Source organism: Myxine glutinosa, chromosome 7 (assembly GCF_964187855.1).
Source record: "Myxine glutinosa chromosome 7, kmMyxGlut1.1, whole genome shotgun sequence".
NCBI lineage: Eukaryota > Metazoa > Chordata > Myxini > Myxiniformes > Myxinidae > Myxine > Myxine glutinosa.
Window position 1 is genome coordinate 40,555,729 of NC_136267.1, and position 15,569 is coordinate 40,571,297.

Here is a 15,569-nt window from a genome sequence, read left to right on the forward strand (position 1 = left end):
ATCCGGAGCGCGTTTCACGCGCTCGAAATTATAACAGCGAAATTTGATTTTGTTTTACGAAAATAAAAACCCGAATTTTGAAAGTCGCGCTATGGCAGACCAAGACGGCTGGGTTCCGGTAGTAGGGAGTGAGGCAGGGTCGATCCAGGACCAAAATGAGGGACAAGAGGGGAGCGAAGCAGTGAGGGTAGCAGATTCGCAAAATAGCGTCGTCACGCACGAGGTGGCGGGCGCGCGAAATGGCGCCTCGCACATGGCCACGGCGCCCACGCGAAATGGCGCCTCGCACATGGCCACGGCGCCCACGCCCGCGACCGTGGTAGCGCCACCGGTGGATTTGAACCTTTTTCTTATGCAAATGAAGGCCCTTATGGACAAGAATAATGAAGAAATGAAAAACAGTATGGGGGTAATGAGGGACGAAATGAGGGCTGATAGTGAGCGATTAGAGGGCCAAATGGGGGTAATGGGAAACCAAATGTGGGTAATGAGGGACGAAGCGAGGGGTACCGGTGAGGGGTTAGACAAGAAATTGGGGAAGTTAGACAATAATTTTGAGGGGTTAGACAACGGGATAAAAGAGGTGAGAAATGGGTTAATGGGGGTAGAAAACAGAATGGCCGCTCAAGAGAATCAAATGGAAGGGATGCAAAAGGGGTTAGAGGGGTTAGAAAACAGGATGGAAGGCAAATTGAGGGACATGAAGGACCAAGCGGAAAGGGAAGTTAAACAAATGGGGCAGCAGATAGAGGGGGTCAGAATGGGGGTAGAAACCAAACTGGATGCTCACAGGAAGGAAATGGAGCAGATGAGGGTGGCATCTGGGCAGGAGATGCAAGTGATGGGGGAGGAGATCAGAAGAGGAGTGAGTGAGGAGGTCGGAGGAGTGCGCGAGGAGGTGAGGCACTGTAAGGAGCACATGGAGAAGGAGGTGAGAAAGGGGACTGTAAAGTTACAAGGGGGCATAGAGGACCTGACGCAGGAGGTGGAACAGCTGACGGAGGGACAAAAAGGACTAACGGAGCAGGTTCAAAGGAACACTGCGGTATTAGGAGGGTTAAAGGCGACACAGAAAGAACTAAAAGATGACTTGATAGCGACGAAGAGGGAATGTCAGATGGTACGTGAGGGACTGACAACGAGGTTGGACGAGGTGATAGAGGTAATGGAGACGAAGGACCGGCAGGTGAGGACGCACATGGAAACGGTCAAGGTAGCCTTGGAGGACGAGCTTGAGGAGACGTACCGGGGAATAAAAGAGGTGAAGCAGAAATTAGAAGAAGTGGAAGAAGGGGTGAGCGAAATTAAGAAGCGACGGAGAGGGGATAAGAAAGAGATAAAAGAGGAGATAAAAGAATTGGTCCAAAGTCTGTGTTTGGATCGTGATGATGTGCTCATTAACCGGATGAGGGATTCGCAGGTGATGGAGGAGAAGCGAAGAGGAAGAGGACCCGGTGTAAGTGGTGACCAATATGGTCGTGCGTATGATGCGCCAGGGGATTTAAGAAGCTTGGGGGTCGAGATGGACCCGGGTGTTCGTGAGAGGCCGTTGGTGAAGTGTGCGACAGGTCTGGTGTGCGAAAAAGGAGGTGTGCGAGAAAGTCCGACTCTGGGGTGTGTGAGGAAAAAGTGCGTGCCAAGGAGTGAGGGTGCTGGCGAGAGTGAGTCGGTCGTAGCGCGTGTGCGAGGGAGCACATGGAAGCGCGGTGTGGTAAGTGTTACAGAGGGTGTGACGGGAGAGTGTGCGCAAGAGTGTGCGTGAGAAAGGTGTGTGACGGACAGGTGCATGAGGAAAGAGTGCGCTGTCAAAAGTAAGGAAGAGTGTCCACCTGTGGTGAGTGTTACAGAGGGTGTAACGGGAGAGTGTGCGCGGGAAAGGTGTGTAACGGACAGGTGCATGAGGAAAGAGTGCGCTGTCGGGAGTAAGGGTGAGTGCGTTGTCAAGAGTGGTGGTGAGAGGAGTGAGAGTGACAAGGAGCGTGAGTGGGAATGCACGCTGGAATTGGTAGTGAGGCACGTGGTTGGGTGTGCGAATGAGAGCACACCTGTGATTGTCACAGAGGAGGTGACCGAGGAGGGGGTGCGAAGAGGTGTGTTGGTGAGGTGTGCGACCAACGAATGTGTGCCAAAGTGTTCGGTGGTCAGGTGTGTGACCAAGGCTGTGAGTGGAATGAGAGTACCGAGGTGTGTAAGGAAAGGTACGAGGAGCATGGAGACGGCTGGATGTGTGAGCAAGGAACGGGCTGCGGGGTGTAAGCATGCAGGTGAAGCATCGAAGGTAACCGGGTTAGAGGTTAGAGCGACTTTTAGCAGAATCGGGTCCTCGGTGCGTGCTGGGCCTCGCTTTGAACGGCCGCGTCCGTGCTCCACTCGGCGGAGCGGGCGGCTGGATAGGAAGGGTCGTCATGGCGACCACTTTTTGTTGAGGCATTCCGGCAGGTCGAGATCGAGCCATGGGATGGCTCCGTGCCGAGATGGTGCGTGGGATCTCGGCCCGGGTAAACCTCCTTCCCTGCACCGAGTGCGGGACGTATCCAGCCGCTGGCACCAAACAACCCGCATTCATTGCTCGGCTTTACGAAGCCGGGCTTTGGACAGGAATTGGCGCACCGAGAGGCATTAGTAAGTAGACTGTGTGATGAGGTTAGTGTTTTGGCCCCGAAATTAGAAAAAAAACAAAATTTGATGATTGGCAAAGGATTGGCAGTAGTGATTGGCAGATGATGAGTAGTGATTGGCAAATTTTTGATTTGTTGAAATTTGATGTGCAAAATTGGTAGTGGGAGATGCCCGATGTGGTGGGATGGCATCCCTGCCACCCTTCCCATAGTGGGGCAAATGCGCAATAGCTTATGGGGTGTATGGCAGTGAAAACTAGCCCGGGTGGGTTAGGATATTGATAGGGCCCTAGAAATGACATTAGGTAACGTTAAGTTTAGATAGTGACTGATACCTGTAGTGGGGACGCAGGTAGATGAGTGTGGATTATAATGACGTGGGAGCGCAATAGTTTAAAGTGACGACTGGGAAGTGCAAGTTTCAGAGGGGAGTAGTTAGATGAGATGATGCTGTGTGAGAACTGGACAGGTGTGTGGAGCAGTGTGGAGCAGTGTATGAGTAGTGAGTGTGTGGATCAGCGCGAATGCGCTTGGGGAGAGAAGGGTGCAGGTGGCACCAGGTGTGAGAGCACAGGTGTGCAAGTGCAGGTGTGTGGAATATATGGAGTATAGGAATGGATGGTCGTGGAGTGAGTATGGTGGAAATTGTGGAGTGGAGTGGATGGTGCGAAGGTGTGAATGGGGGAAGAGTGGACCCCCATCACGGATACCCGGGGCGGGTAGTGTAAGTGTTAGGTAGAGGGTACAGGTAAATTGTGGTTGGATATTGGCATCTGTGGTGCGAGGTGAAAGAATGGTATTTGGATGGGTGCATTAGTGTTGTGGAAATGGCTGGGCGTGTAGCCTGTTAGTGTGTGTAGTTGGTTTGGGCACTCCACCACTGTGAGGATGTCGGCCAGGTGAGGCCGCAGGTGGGCTCTGGGAGCCGGTAGTTGTGGATGGGGCCCGAGGATCCGGAGGACGGACCCGGGTAGCCCAGTGCCAGAGAGGGCACCGAGTGGGGAGAGCGCCAGAGGGCCTTCCCCAGGTAGTTAGGTTAGGGTGAGGAGCAGGTAAGCTCGGAGGCAACTGCAGTGGTGGAGGTGTGCAGGTGGGTAGACCGGCTAGGAGAGCTACACGTCGCGGCCCAGAAATTGTGCGAGGGCACCGGGAGATGAATCGGGGGAGTGAGACCCCAAATTGAAAAGCACCACAGTTTGGTCAATGGGAATTGGTTTTTAGAACCCATAGTGTAAGTTGGCCAATGGTTTGGCAGGAGAAAGACCCCGGGTAATGTAAAGTTGTTAAAGTCATTTAGGAAATAGTTAGGATTGATGAACCTGTCGCACCATACGCAGCCACTTACCTGTGGTGATGATGACTCCACACCTGTGTTCCCTTGTTTTGTGTTGCAGGAAGTGAGAATTGCTGTTGGATTTGTGAGACGCATCACGACGTGGATGAGACATTGGGGTGATTCCATCTCTCCCTCCTTAGGAGGGAGTGATGATGAATTGGTGATGGCAAATTTTGATGTTAAGTTGGAGATGGCAAATTGTGATGAGAGTTGGAAATGGCAAATTTGATTGGTTAGGAGGGAGAGAAGACGAATTTGGTTTATGGGAGGAACGGGGAAGACAGTAGGGACGTTTGTTGATTTGTAAAGTAGATGTTTATGGGTAGTGTTGTGTTTTGTGGATACAGTAAGGGGTAAGGGAGGGGCAATGTAGGTTACCTGGTTGGGGGGGGGGGGCGTACGGTAGGAACGTACCTGTCTCACCTGGTTCCCATGTGCCCCCAGTGTGCATTACCTTCTATTGCGTGCACTTTTGCGCCCTTACCACCTTACTCACTTGTTTTCTTCTTTTGTCTCCCACCTCCGAGGATCTGGCTTTGGGGCAGAGAGAGAGGAGAGAGAGGTGCTGGCTCCGCAGTTGTGGGCCTGCACTTTCGCTGCTTGCTGCCTGGATCGATACACCATATGGACCGCAATGTTTGTGGCCGCCCACCATGGACCGCAGTTCTTTTGCGGCCAAGCACCACCCATTGATGGACCTCTGGGTCAACGTGGCACCTATGCCAAACAGGTGAACCACTAATAGTTGGCCCCTGACGGCCACAATAAAGAAATGGATGCGGTTGGCGCCTTTCTTTATTTCGAAAGAAGCAAGAAGGCCAAGTGCACCACACGAAGGCAAGACCAGCGGCAGAACATCGGCCGGCTGCGACACCACCGGTGATTTATAAACACTTTATTGGTGCACCGGATGGTGCTGACTGTGTTATGGGGTGGTGCTTTTGGTGCTTGGATGGGGTGCTCTGCACATTATTAAAGGCCGTAAGGCCACAGAGCACTCGTGGGTTGGTGTATCGATGCTGGCATGCGTGCTCTCTCTATGCATAACATCTGCATGTGTTCCTCCAAAAACAGGTCCTGGATCGTAGTGTAAATATCAGCGTAGTCTTGTGTAAATAATGCTCCCTACCGGCTGTATGTTTAGTTTGCGAATTCTTTCCGCGATTCGGTTATCCTGTGGGTGTGTTTCTGTGAGGAGAAGGGTGCAACGTCGCAGGGGGACATATTTACTCATTTGTGAATATCTGTAAAACTGTCGCACTCAGGGTAGAGTTAATAGTAGAGGGAACTACATCTGAGTGCCACACTAAAGTAGGTAAAAATTTATCGGGTCGGGACGCCCCGAGGGTAGAGAAGGGTGCAATGTTGCGGATATGGGATTTGGCCTCCATATCCGCTTGTAAATATTCCCCTATTTCCCCAATACTCCCCAACTATCCCCAATCCCCCATTCCCTAGTCCCATTGTCTGTAAACAACACTCTGTAGAACCGACCTTCCCCTTTTTCCCCCATTAAATGTCGTGCCCAGGTCCACCGCATCTCACGTAGACAACTTTCGGACATCTTGCTAGTTATTCTTAGTCTATGTCAGTTAAGGACTCGTTTCCATTAATTCTGACTCTTCGTTGCACCAGAATGTGATTGTATGGCACCAGTAGTGAGTTTAGGACCTCCCCATACCTCCTCCCATCTTCCCCATGAAACAACAACAACAACAACAACAACTACAACAACAGCGCGCGGGGAGTGTGCGTCCTCACTCCGGCTTGGTTAGCCGCCATTGCCCATGTGCGCCGACGGGGTTACCACGAAGGGGCTGACTGTCGGCCCCTTGTCAAGGGCGGAGCCCGGTAACCCCCCGCACCCAATAAGAAGCAATGGGCCGATTCCATCTGGGGCGGAGCTAACGAGCCGAGGGCGTGTCACTCCCCGCTGGATATACGCAGCCACTTACCGGACGTGACGTGAGATGCGCCCCGAGCTTGAAGTGAAGAGAACCAGACGCCACCTCCGAGCGCTGAGGGACCTCCCTGCATCTTTTGGGCCGCGCTATCCTGTCCCTGAGCACAAGGTGCACCTGTGCTGTCCACCGACTACCTGCCCTTCCTTGCCATCAATCCCGGTGTGAGTCAGTCTTGTCCTGTTTATCTGTGGTCTGTCGGGGTTACTATAAGACCGTGATTAAGTGCCTACCTTCCTATGCTGTCCCTCTTGTCCTTGTAATCTCAACGTTCGGAAATATTATAACCTCCTCCGGAGGTCTTGAGAACTGTACCCCTGGTGTCGTGTCATTTAACCCAGCCGTTGTGTCCTTTCCTCAATTGATTTAGCGTAGCGCGACTCGGCCAACGTTCGAGTATAATCGGGTAAACTGTGCAGACGCGGTCATACCAAACCGCTCGGTAAACCAACATCCACAACCACGTCTGTAACAGTATGTAATACCGAGCACCCTTTTCTTGTAGGTATCCTTGAATACAAAAATTATAATTCTCTTGTAGTCTTCTTCCTGCCATTTATGTATCAGAAATATATGTGAGATTAATATTATGACAGGTAATACCACCCCATCTTCCCACAACCAAATCGGTTTGTATTCCTCGGCTTTCTATCCTTATCTCATTACCTTCCTTCTTTGTCATGCTAACCATCGCTATACTATCATATATTTTTCTTTTCTTAAAATCATGTACTTGTTGTTTACTAATTGTACTTCCACATAAATCCTCATCCTCGCCAAGTGGATAATATTCTTCTTTACGAGACTGATTCAAATCATGTAGGTCTTCTAAGTTTATTGAAAAATACCAATTATACCCTAAATCAGGCATATCATACCCCCATTTATTAATTCGCATATTATCTATATGTCCTTCTTTATAAAATTCAATTGTAAGCAGGTAGTTAAATTCAATGAGGAAAGATGTATGGTCAGTATAACCAGGTGTTGTGGTTGTAAATTTTACTTGTTTAATAAAACGTGCTGTTTTCTTTAAAAATATATATTGTGATAAATCACTGAATCTAATTAAGTCATTCGCATCTGTAGGGTTTGGATAATTGATTAATTTATAAGTATTCTTCATATTAATATTTTTACTTGTACTATATTTTTGTCGTTCAGCCTGTGCCTTTGTATAATAATTTGATAAATCAATATCCTGTGAGGATTCTCAAAAGATAGAACCATCTTTTCCAACATGTCATTTATATTAGATTTAAAATGATATCATAAAAATTTCCATTTTTGTTGAGTTGAAATAATACAGATAAACATAATTGACCACAACATTTAGAATTAATTTATTGAACTTGAAATGTTTGATAAACACCATTCTGTAAGAATTGTATTACTTCAACAGGTGGTGGCATACCATAACTATCAAAATAATATTTATCCTGACTATTATGAATACAAACCCAATGAGAACCATTCTGTGTGTCTAAATTCATAATAATATTCTTTGTATTCTTGGTCAACTTTGTTAATTCATCTCTCATACAGATTACCACGTTATCAATTTTTAGTGTTTTACAATACTTAGCTAGTTCTATATTTGACGTTGTATTCTTTCCAAATTGTTTAAACCATTTATCCATTTATTTATGAGAAAGATACAATCCATCACCCCGTTTAGTTAGTTTAACACCCGCTTGAGCGATAGAGGAAAGCATATCTCCAACCAACAATCTAGCTTTTTCAGGTAGACTTTCAAGTTTTTGAGCAAAATCTACAATTACACCACTTCCACTAATTTGTTTCTCCAACTCCTTGTTATGTCTTTCCAATTCTTTTTGAGCTTTTAGTTGTGCCTTCCTTTCGTTAGCAGTTTTTACCGCTGCTGAAATACCACCAGTCAATGCTCCCGCCGCACTTAAACCAGCAAATAAAGGAATTATAAACGGGAGAAATCCTCCCTCTTGTATTGAATATTTCTTTAACATAGGCTTTGTCATTTTAATTTTAAGTGATCCAGCATCATTTAGTGTTTTTACTTGTGTGTGTGTGTGAGTAAAACATCAATTCTTACAGCTCCTTTTCTTTGAATTGTATTAACATTAATAATACAAGGCTTTTGATTTTGAATACAAGATGTTAATTTATTAAGATTGATTTGATTAACATATACCCCTACCATTTATTTATGAGAAAAAACCTATGTGATATTAATCATAACACCATTATCTGTATTAATCTGTAATTCTGTTTCTTCCGAAAGCAAACAATATTGTTACAGATACGACTTTGATGGTATGGTGGGCCGAGCGGGATGGCCGCCGTATCCGTACAAGTTACCCCAAATTACCCGACTATACTCGACGTTGACGAGCCGCGCTATGCTGGCTCAATAGGAAAGAGAAGACACCCGGCTGGGTTATAATGACACAATACGACACCAGGGTTTCGATTCTCAAGTATATTCGTACGGAAAAAGGTTAGATTACAGGGGCTAGAGGTATATTACAGGAAGACAGGCACTTAGACACACTCTTATATTATCCCCGGACAGACGACAGACACACGGGACAAAATGCTGACTCACACGGGGGTTGATGAAAAGGGGAGGCAGGTCGCGATGGCTCAGGTGCACCTGGCTCAGGGACAGAATCACGTACGGTGGTGTCCAGAGATGCGTGAAGGTATCACAGCGCTTGTGGGTCGCGACTTTGGTCTCAAGCTGGGGAGGTCGCTCAGCGCTCGGGAGGGTGGCGTCTTTTCCTTCCAAGCTCGGGGCGCATCTCACGTCACGTCCGGCGCGGGGCCGCGTATCTCCGGCGGGGAGTGACACGCCCTCGGCTCGTTAGCGCCGCCCCAGATGGCATCGGCCCATGGCTTCTCATTGGGTGCAGGGGTTACCGGCTCCGCCCTTGACGAGGGGCCGACAGGGAGCCCCTTCGTGGTAACCCCGTGGAGCGCGTGGTCAATGGTGGCTAACCGAGCCGGAAGGAGGACGCCCACTCCCCATGCCGTCACCGCGCCGCCCCCCTCTTTTGTTGTTGTTGTTGTAGTTGGCGCTTCTTCATGGGGAAGAGATGCGGAGAGGTATGGGGAGGTCCTAAACTTCCTAACAGGTGCCATATAATCACATTCTGGTGCAACGAAGAGTCATAATTAATGGAAACAAGTCCTTAACTGACATAGATTAAGAATAACTAGCAAGATGTCCTATAATTGTCTACGTGTGGTGCGGGGGACCTGGGCACGACATTTAATGGGGGGATGAAGGGGAAGATCGGCTCTAATGGGTGTTGTTTACAGACAATGGGACTAGGGAATGGGGTAAGGGAGAGTTGGGGAGTATCGGAGAAAATAGGGGAATATTTACAAGCGGATATGGAGGCCAAATTCCATATTCGCAACATTGCACCCTTCTCTACCCTCGGGGCGTCCCGACCCGATAAATTTTTACCTACTTTAGTGTGGCACGCAATGTAGTTCCCTCTACTATTAACTCTACCCTGAGTGCGACAGTTTTACAGATATTCACAAATGAGTAAATATGTCCCCCTGCGACGTTGCACCCTTCTCCTCACAGAAACACACCCACAGGATAACCGAATCCGGAAAGAATTCTCAAACTAAACATACAGCCGGTAGGGAGCATTATTTACAAGACTACGCTGCTATTTACACTACGATCCAGGACCTGTTTTTGGAGGAACACATGCAGATGTTATGCATAGAGAGAGCGCGCTTGCCAACATCGATACACCAACCCACGAGTGCTCTGTGGCCGACGGCCCTTTAATAACGTGCAGAGCACCCTTTCCCAGCATCAAAAGCACCACCCCACCACCAATCGGTGCAGTCACCATTGTTCATTGGAATAAAAATAACTTCAACAACCCCTAACCCTGCAGGTGTCTCTTGCTCTTCTTGTGGTGCACTTGGTGGTGTTAATTATAAGTGGTTCACCTGTATGGCATAGGTGCCACGTTGACCCATAGGTCCATCCCCGGGTGGTGCTTGGCCGCAAACGAACTGCGGTCCATTGTGGGTGGCCACAAACATTGCGGTCCATATGGTGTACCGATCCAGGCAGCGAACAGCGAAAGTGCAGGCCCACAACTGCGTCGCCAGCACCTCTCTCTCCTCTCTCTCTACCCCAAAGCCAGATCCTCGGAGGTGGGAGACAAAAGAAGCAGACAAGTGAGTAAGGTGGTAAGGGCGCAAAAGTGCACGCAATGTAAGGTGATGCACACTGGGGGCACATGGGAACCAGGTGAGACAGGTACGTTCCTATCGTACGCCCCCCCCCCACCAGGTAACCTACATGGCCCCTCCCTTACCCCTTACTGCATCCACACAACACAACACTACTCATAAACATCTACTTTACAAATCAACAAACATCCCTACTGTCTTCCCCGTTCCTCCCATATACCAAATTCGTCTTCTCTCCCTCCTAACCAATCAAATTTGCCATTTTCAACTCTCATCAAAATTTGCCATCTCCAACTGCACATCAAAATTTGCCATCACCAATTCATCATCAGTCCCTCCTAGGGAGGGAGAGATGGAATCACCCCAATGTCTCATCCACGTCGTGATGCGTCTCACAAATCCACAGCAATCTCATTTCCTGCAACAAAACAAAGAAAACACAGGTGTGGAGTCATCATCATCACCACAGGCAAGTGGCTGCGTATGGTGCGACAGGTTCATCAATCCTAACTATCTCCTAAATGACTTTAACAACTTTACACTACCCGGGGTCTCTCTCCGGCCAAACCATTGGCCCTCTTACACTATGGGTTCTAAAAACCAATTCCCATTGGCCAAACTGTGGTGCTCTTCAATTTGGGGTCTCACTCCCCCGATTCATCTCCCGGTGCCCTCGTACAATTTCTGGGCTGTGGCGTGTACCTCTCCCAGTGGGTCTACCCACCTGCACACCTCCACCACTGCAGTTGCCTCCGAGCTTACCTGCTCCTCACCCTAACCTAACTACCTGGGGAAGGCCCTCTGGCTCTCTCCCCACTCCGTGCCCTCTCTGGCACTGGGCTGCCCGATCCACACCCGGGATCCTCAGGCACCCACTCACAACTACCGGCTCCCAGAGCCCACCTGCGGCCTCACCTGGCCGACATCCTCACAGTGGTGGAGTGCCCAACCAACTACACACACTAACAGGCTACACGCCCAGCCATTTCCACAACACTAATGCACCCATTCACAACACCATTCTGCAACCGCACCACAAATGCCAATATCCAACCACAATTTACCTGCACCCTCTACCTAACACTTACACTACCCGCCCCGGGTGCTCGTGAAAGGGGTCCACTCTTCCCCCATCCACACCTTCGCACCATGCACACCACTCCGTACCACTCACTCCAACTCTCTCCACACACCTGTACCTGCACACCTGTGCTCTCACACCTGGTGCCACCTGCACCCTTCTCTCCCCAAGCGCATTCGCGCTGATCCACACACTCACTACTCATACACTACTCCACACACCTGTCCAGTTGCACACCTGTGCAATCACACCTGTTCAATCCTCACACACACAGCATCATCTCAGCTAACTACTCCCTTCTGAAACTTGCGCTTCCCAGTCGTCCCTTTAAACTATTGCGCTCCCACGTCATTATCATCCATACTAATCTACCTGCGTCCCCACTACAGGTATCAGTCACTAACTAAACTTAACGTTACCTAATGTCATCTTCGCTAGATCCCTACACACCATATCCTAACCCACCCGGGCTAGTTTTCACTGCCATACACCCCATAAACTATTGCTCCTTTGCCCCACTCATGGGAAGGGTGGCAGGGATGCCATCCCACCACATCGGGGGTCTCTCACTACCAATTTTGCACATCAAATTTCAACAAATCAAAAATTTGCCAATCACTGCCCATCATCTGCCAATCACTACTGCCAATCCTCAAATTTTGTTTTTCTCTAATTTTGGGTCCAAAACACTAACCTCATCACCCAGTCGACTCACTAATACCTCTCGGTGCGCCAATCCCTGTCCAAAGCCCGGCTTCGTAAAGCCAAGCAATGGATGCTGGTTGTTTTGCGCCAGCGGCTGAATGCGTCCGGCACTCGGTGCAGGGAAGGAGGTTTACCCGGCCCGAGATCCCACGCACCTTCTCGGCACGGAACCATCCAATGTCCCGATCTCGACCTGCCGGAATTCCTCAACAAAAAGTGGTCGCCATGACGACTCTTTCTCTCGGGCCGCCCGCTCCGCCGAGTGGAGCACAGACGCGGCCGTTCAAAGCGAGGCCCGGCACGCACCGAGGGCCTGCTTCGGCTAAAAGTCGCTCTAACCTCTAACCCGTGTAACGTCGATGCTTCACCTGGACGCTTACACCCCGCAGCCCGTTCCTTGCTCACACATCCAGCCGTGCCCATGCTCCTCGTACCGTTCCTTACACACCCAGGCACACCCATTCCACTCACAGCCTTGGTCACACACCTGACCACCGAACACTTTGGCACACATTCGTTGTTCGCACACCTCACCAATACACCTCTTCGCGCCCCCTCCTCGGTCACCTCCTCTGTGACAATCACAGGTGTGCTCTCATTCGCACACCCAACCACGTGCCTCACCACCAACTCCAGCGTGCATTCCCACTCACGCTCTACCATTCCAGGTGTGCATCCTTCCATCCCAGGTGTACATCCTCTCTCACCTGTCACAACTAACTCACGCTCCATGTCACTCTCACTACTCTCACCTCCATTCTTGGCAGCGCACTCACCCTTACTCTTGACAGCGCACTCTTTCCTCATGCACCTGTCCGTTACACACCTTTCTCGCGCACACTCTTGCGCACACTCTCCCGTCACACCCTCTGTAACACTCACCACAGGTGGACACTCTTCCTTACTTCTGACAGCGCACTCTTTCCTCCTGCACCTGTCCGTCACACACCTTTCTCGCGCACACTCTTGCGCACACTCTCCCGTCACACCCTCTGTAACACTCACCACCCCGCGCTTCCATGTGCTCCCTCGCACACACGCTACGACCGACTCACTCTCGCCAGCACCCTCACTCCTTGGCACGCACTTTTTCCTCACACACCCCAGAGTCGGACTTTCTCGCACACCTCCTCTTTCGCACACCAGACCTGTCGCACCCTTCACCAGTGGCCTCTCACGAACACCCGGGTCCATCTCGAACCCCAAGCCTCTTAAATCACCTGGCGCATCATACGCACGACCATATTGGTCACCACTTACACCGGGTCCTCTTCCTCTTCGCTTCTCCTCCATCACCTGCGAATCCCTCATCCGGTTAACGAGCACATCACGATCCAAACACAGACTTTGGACCAATTCTTTTATCTCCTCTTTTATCTCTTTCTTATCCCCTCTCCGTCGCTTCTTAATTTCGCTCATCCCTTCTTCCACTTCTTCTAATTTGTGCTTCACCTCTTTTATTCCCCGGTACGTCTCCTCAAGCTCGTCCTCCAAGGCTACCTTGACCGTTTCCATGTGCGTCCTCACCTGCCGGTCCTTCGTCTCCATTACCTCTATCACCTCGTCCAACCTCGTTGTCAGTCCCTCACGTACCATCTGACATTCCCTCTTCGTCGCTACCAAGTCATCTTTTAGTTCTTTCTGTGTCGCCTTTAAACCTCCTAATACCGCAGTGTTCCTTTGAACCTGCTCCACTAACTCCGTCTGTCCCACCGTCAGCTGCTCCACCTCCTGCGTCAGGTCCTCTATGCCCCCTTGTAACTTTACAGTCCCCTTTCTCACCTCCTTCTCCATGTGCTCCTTACAGTGCCTCACCTCCTCGCGCACTCCTCCGACCTCCTCACTCACTCCTCTTCTGATCTCCTCTCCCATCACTTGCATCTCCTGCCCAGATGCCACCCTCATCTGCTCCATTTCCTCCCTGTGAGCATCCAGTTTGGTTTCTACCCCCATTCTGACCCCCTCTATCTGCTGCTCCATTTGTTTAACTTCCCTTTCCGCTTGGTCCCTCATGTCCCTCAATTTGCCTTCCATACTGTTTTCTAACCCCTCTAACCCTTTTTGCATCCCTTCCATTTGATTCTCTTGAGCGGCCATTCTGTTTTCTACCCCCATTAACCCATTTCTCACCTCTTTTATCCCGTTGTCTAACCCCTCAAAATTATTGTCTAACTTCCCAAATTTCTTGTCTAACTCCTCAAAATTATTGTCTAACTTCCCAAATTTCTTGTCTAACCCCTCACCAGTACCCCTCGCTTCGTCCCTCATTACCCCCATTTGGCCCTCTAATCGCTCACCCTGAGCATCCATCCGGTTCCCCATTACCCCCATTTGGCCCTCTATTCGTTCCATAAGGGCCCTCATTTGCAACATAAAAAGGTTCGGATCCACCAGGGGCGCTGCCACGGTCACGGGCGCGGTGACCAGCGAGGCGCCATTTTGCGCGTCTGCTACCCTCGCTGCTTCGCTCTCCTCACGTCCCTCAATTTGGTCCTGGACCGACCCTGCCTCACTCTCCCCTACCGGACCCCAGCCGTCTTGATCCGCCATAGCGCGACTTGCAAAATTCGAGTTTCGTAAAACAAAACAAATTTCGGCCGCTCCAAATTTTGACCAAATTTTTTTTTTCCTCTATTCGTTTTTTTTTTTTTTTCAAAATTTGGTCGGGCCTCGAATCTCACTCCCGACACCAATTGTTACAGATACGACTTTGATGGTATGGTGGGCCGAGCGGGATGGCCGCCGTATCCGTACAAGTTACCCCAAATTACCCGACTATACTCGACGTTGACGAGCCGCGCTATGCTGGCTCAATAGGAAAGAGAAGACACCCGGCTGGGTTATAATGACACAATACGACACCAGGGTTTCGATTCTCAAGTATATTCGTACGGAAAAAGGTTAGATTACAGGGGCTAGAGGTATATTACAGGAAGACAGGCACTTAGACACACTCTTATATTATCCCCGGACAGACGACAGACACACGGGACAAAATGCTGACTCACACGGGGGTTGATGAAAAGGGGAGGCAGGTCGCGATGGCTCAGGTGCACCTGGCTCAGGGACAGAATCACGTACGGTGGTGTCCAGAGATGCGTGAAGGTATCACAGCGCTTGTGGGTCGCGACTTTGGTCTCAAGCTGGGGAGGTCGCTCAGCGCTCGGGAGGGTGGCGTCTTTTCCTTCCAAGCTCGGGGCGCATCTCACGTCACGTCCGGCGCGGGGCCGCGTATCTCCGGCGGGGAGTGACACGCCCTCGGCTCGTTAGCGCCGCCCCAGATGGCATCGGCCCATGGCTTCTCATTGGGTGCGGGGGTTACCGGCTCCGCCCTTGACGAGGGGCCGACAGGGAGCCCCTTCGTGGTAACCCCGTGGAGCGCGTGGTCAATGGTGGCTAACCGAGCCGGAAGGAGGACGCCCACTCCCCATGCCGTCACCGCGCCGCCCCCCTCTTTTGTTGTTGTTGTTGTAGTTGGCGCTTCTTCATGGGGAAGAGATGCGGAGAGGTATGGGGAGGTCCTAAACTTCCTAACAGGTGCCATATAATCACATTCTGGTGCAACGAAGAGTCATAATTAATGGAAACAAGTCCTTAACTGACATAGATTAAGAATAACTAGCAAGATGTCCTATAATTGTCTACGTGTGGTGCGGGGGACC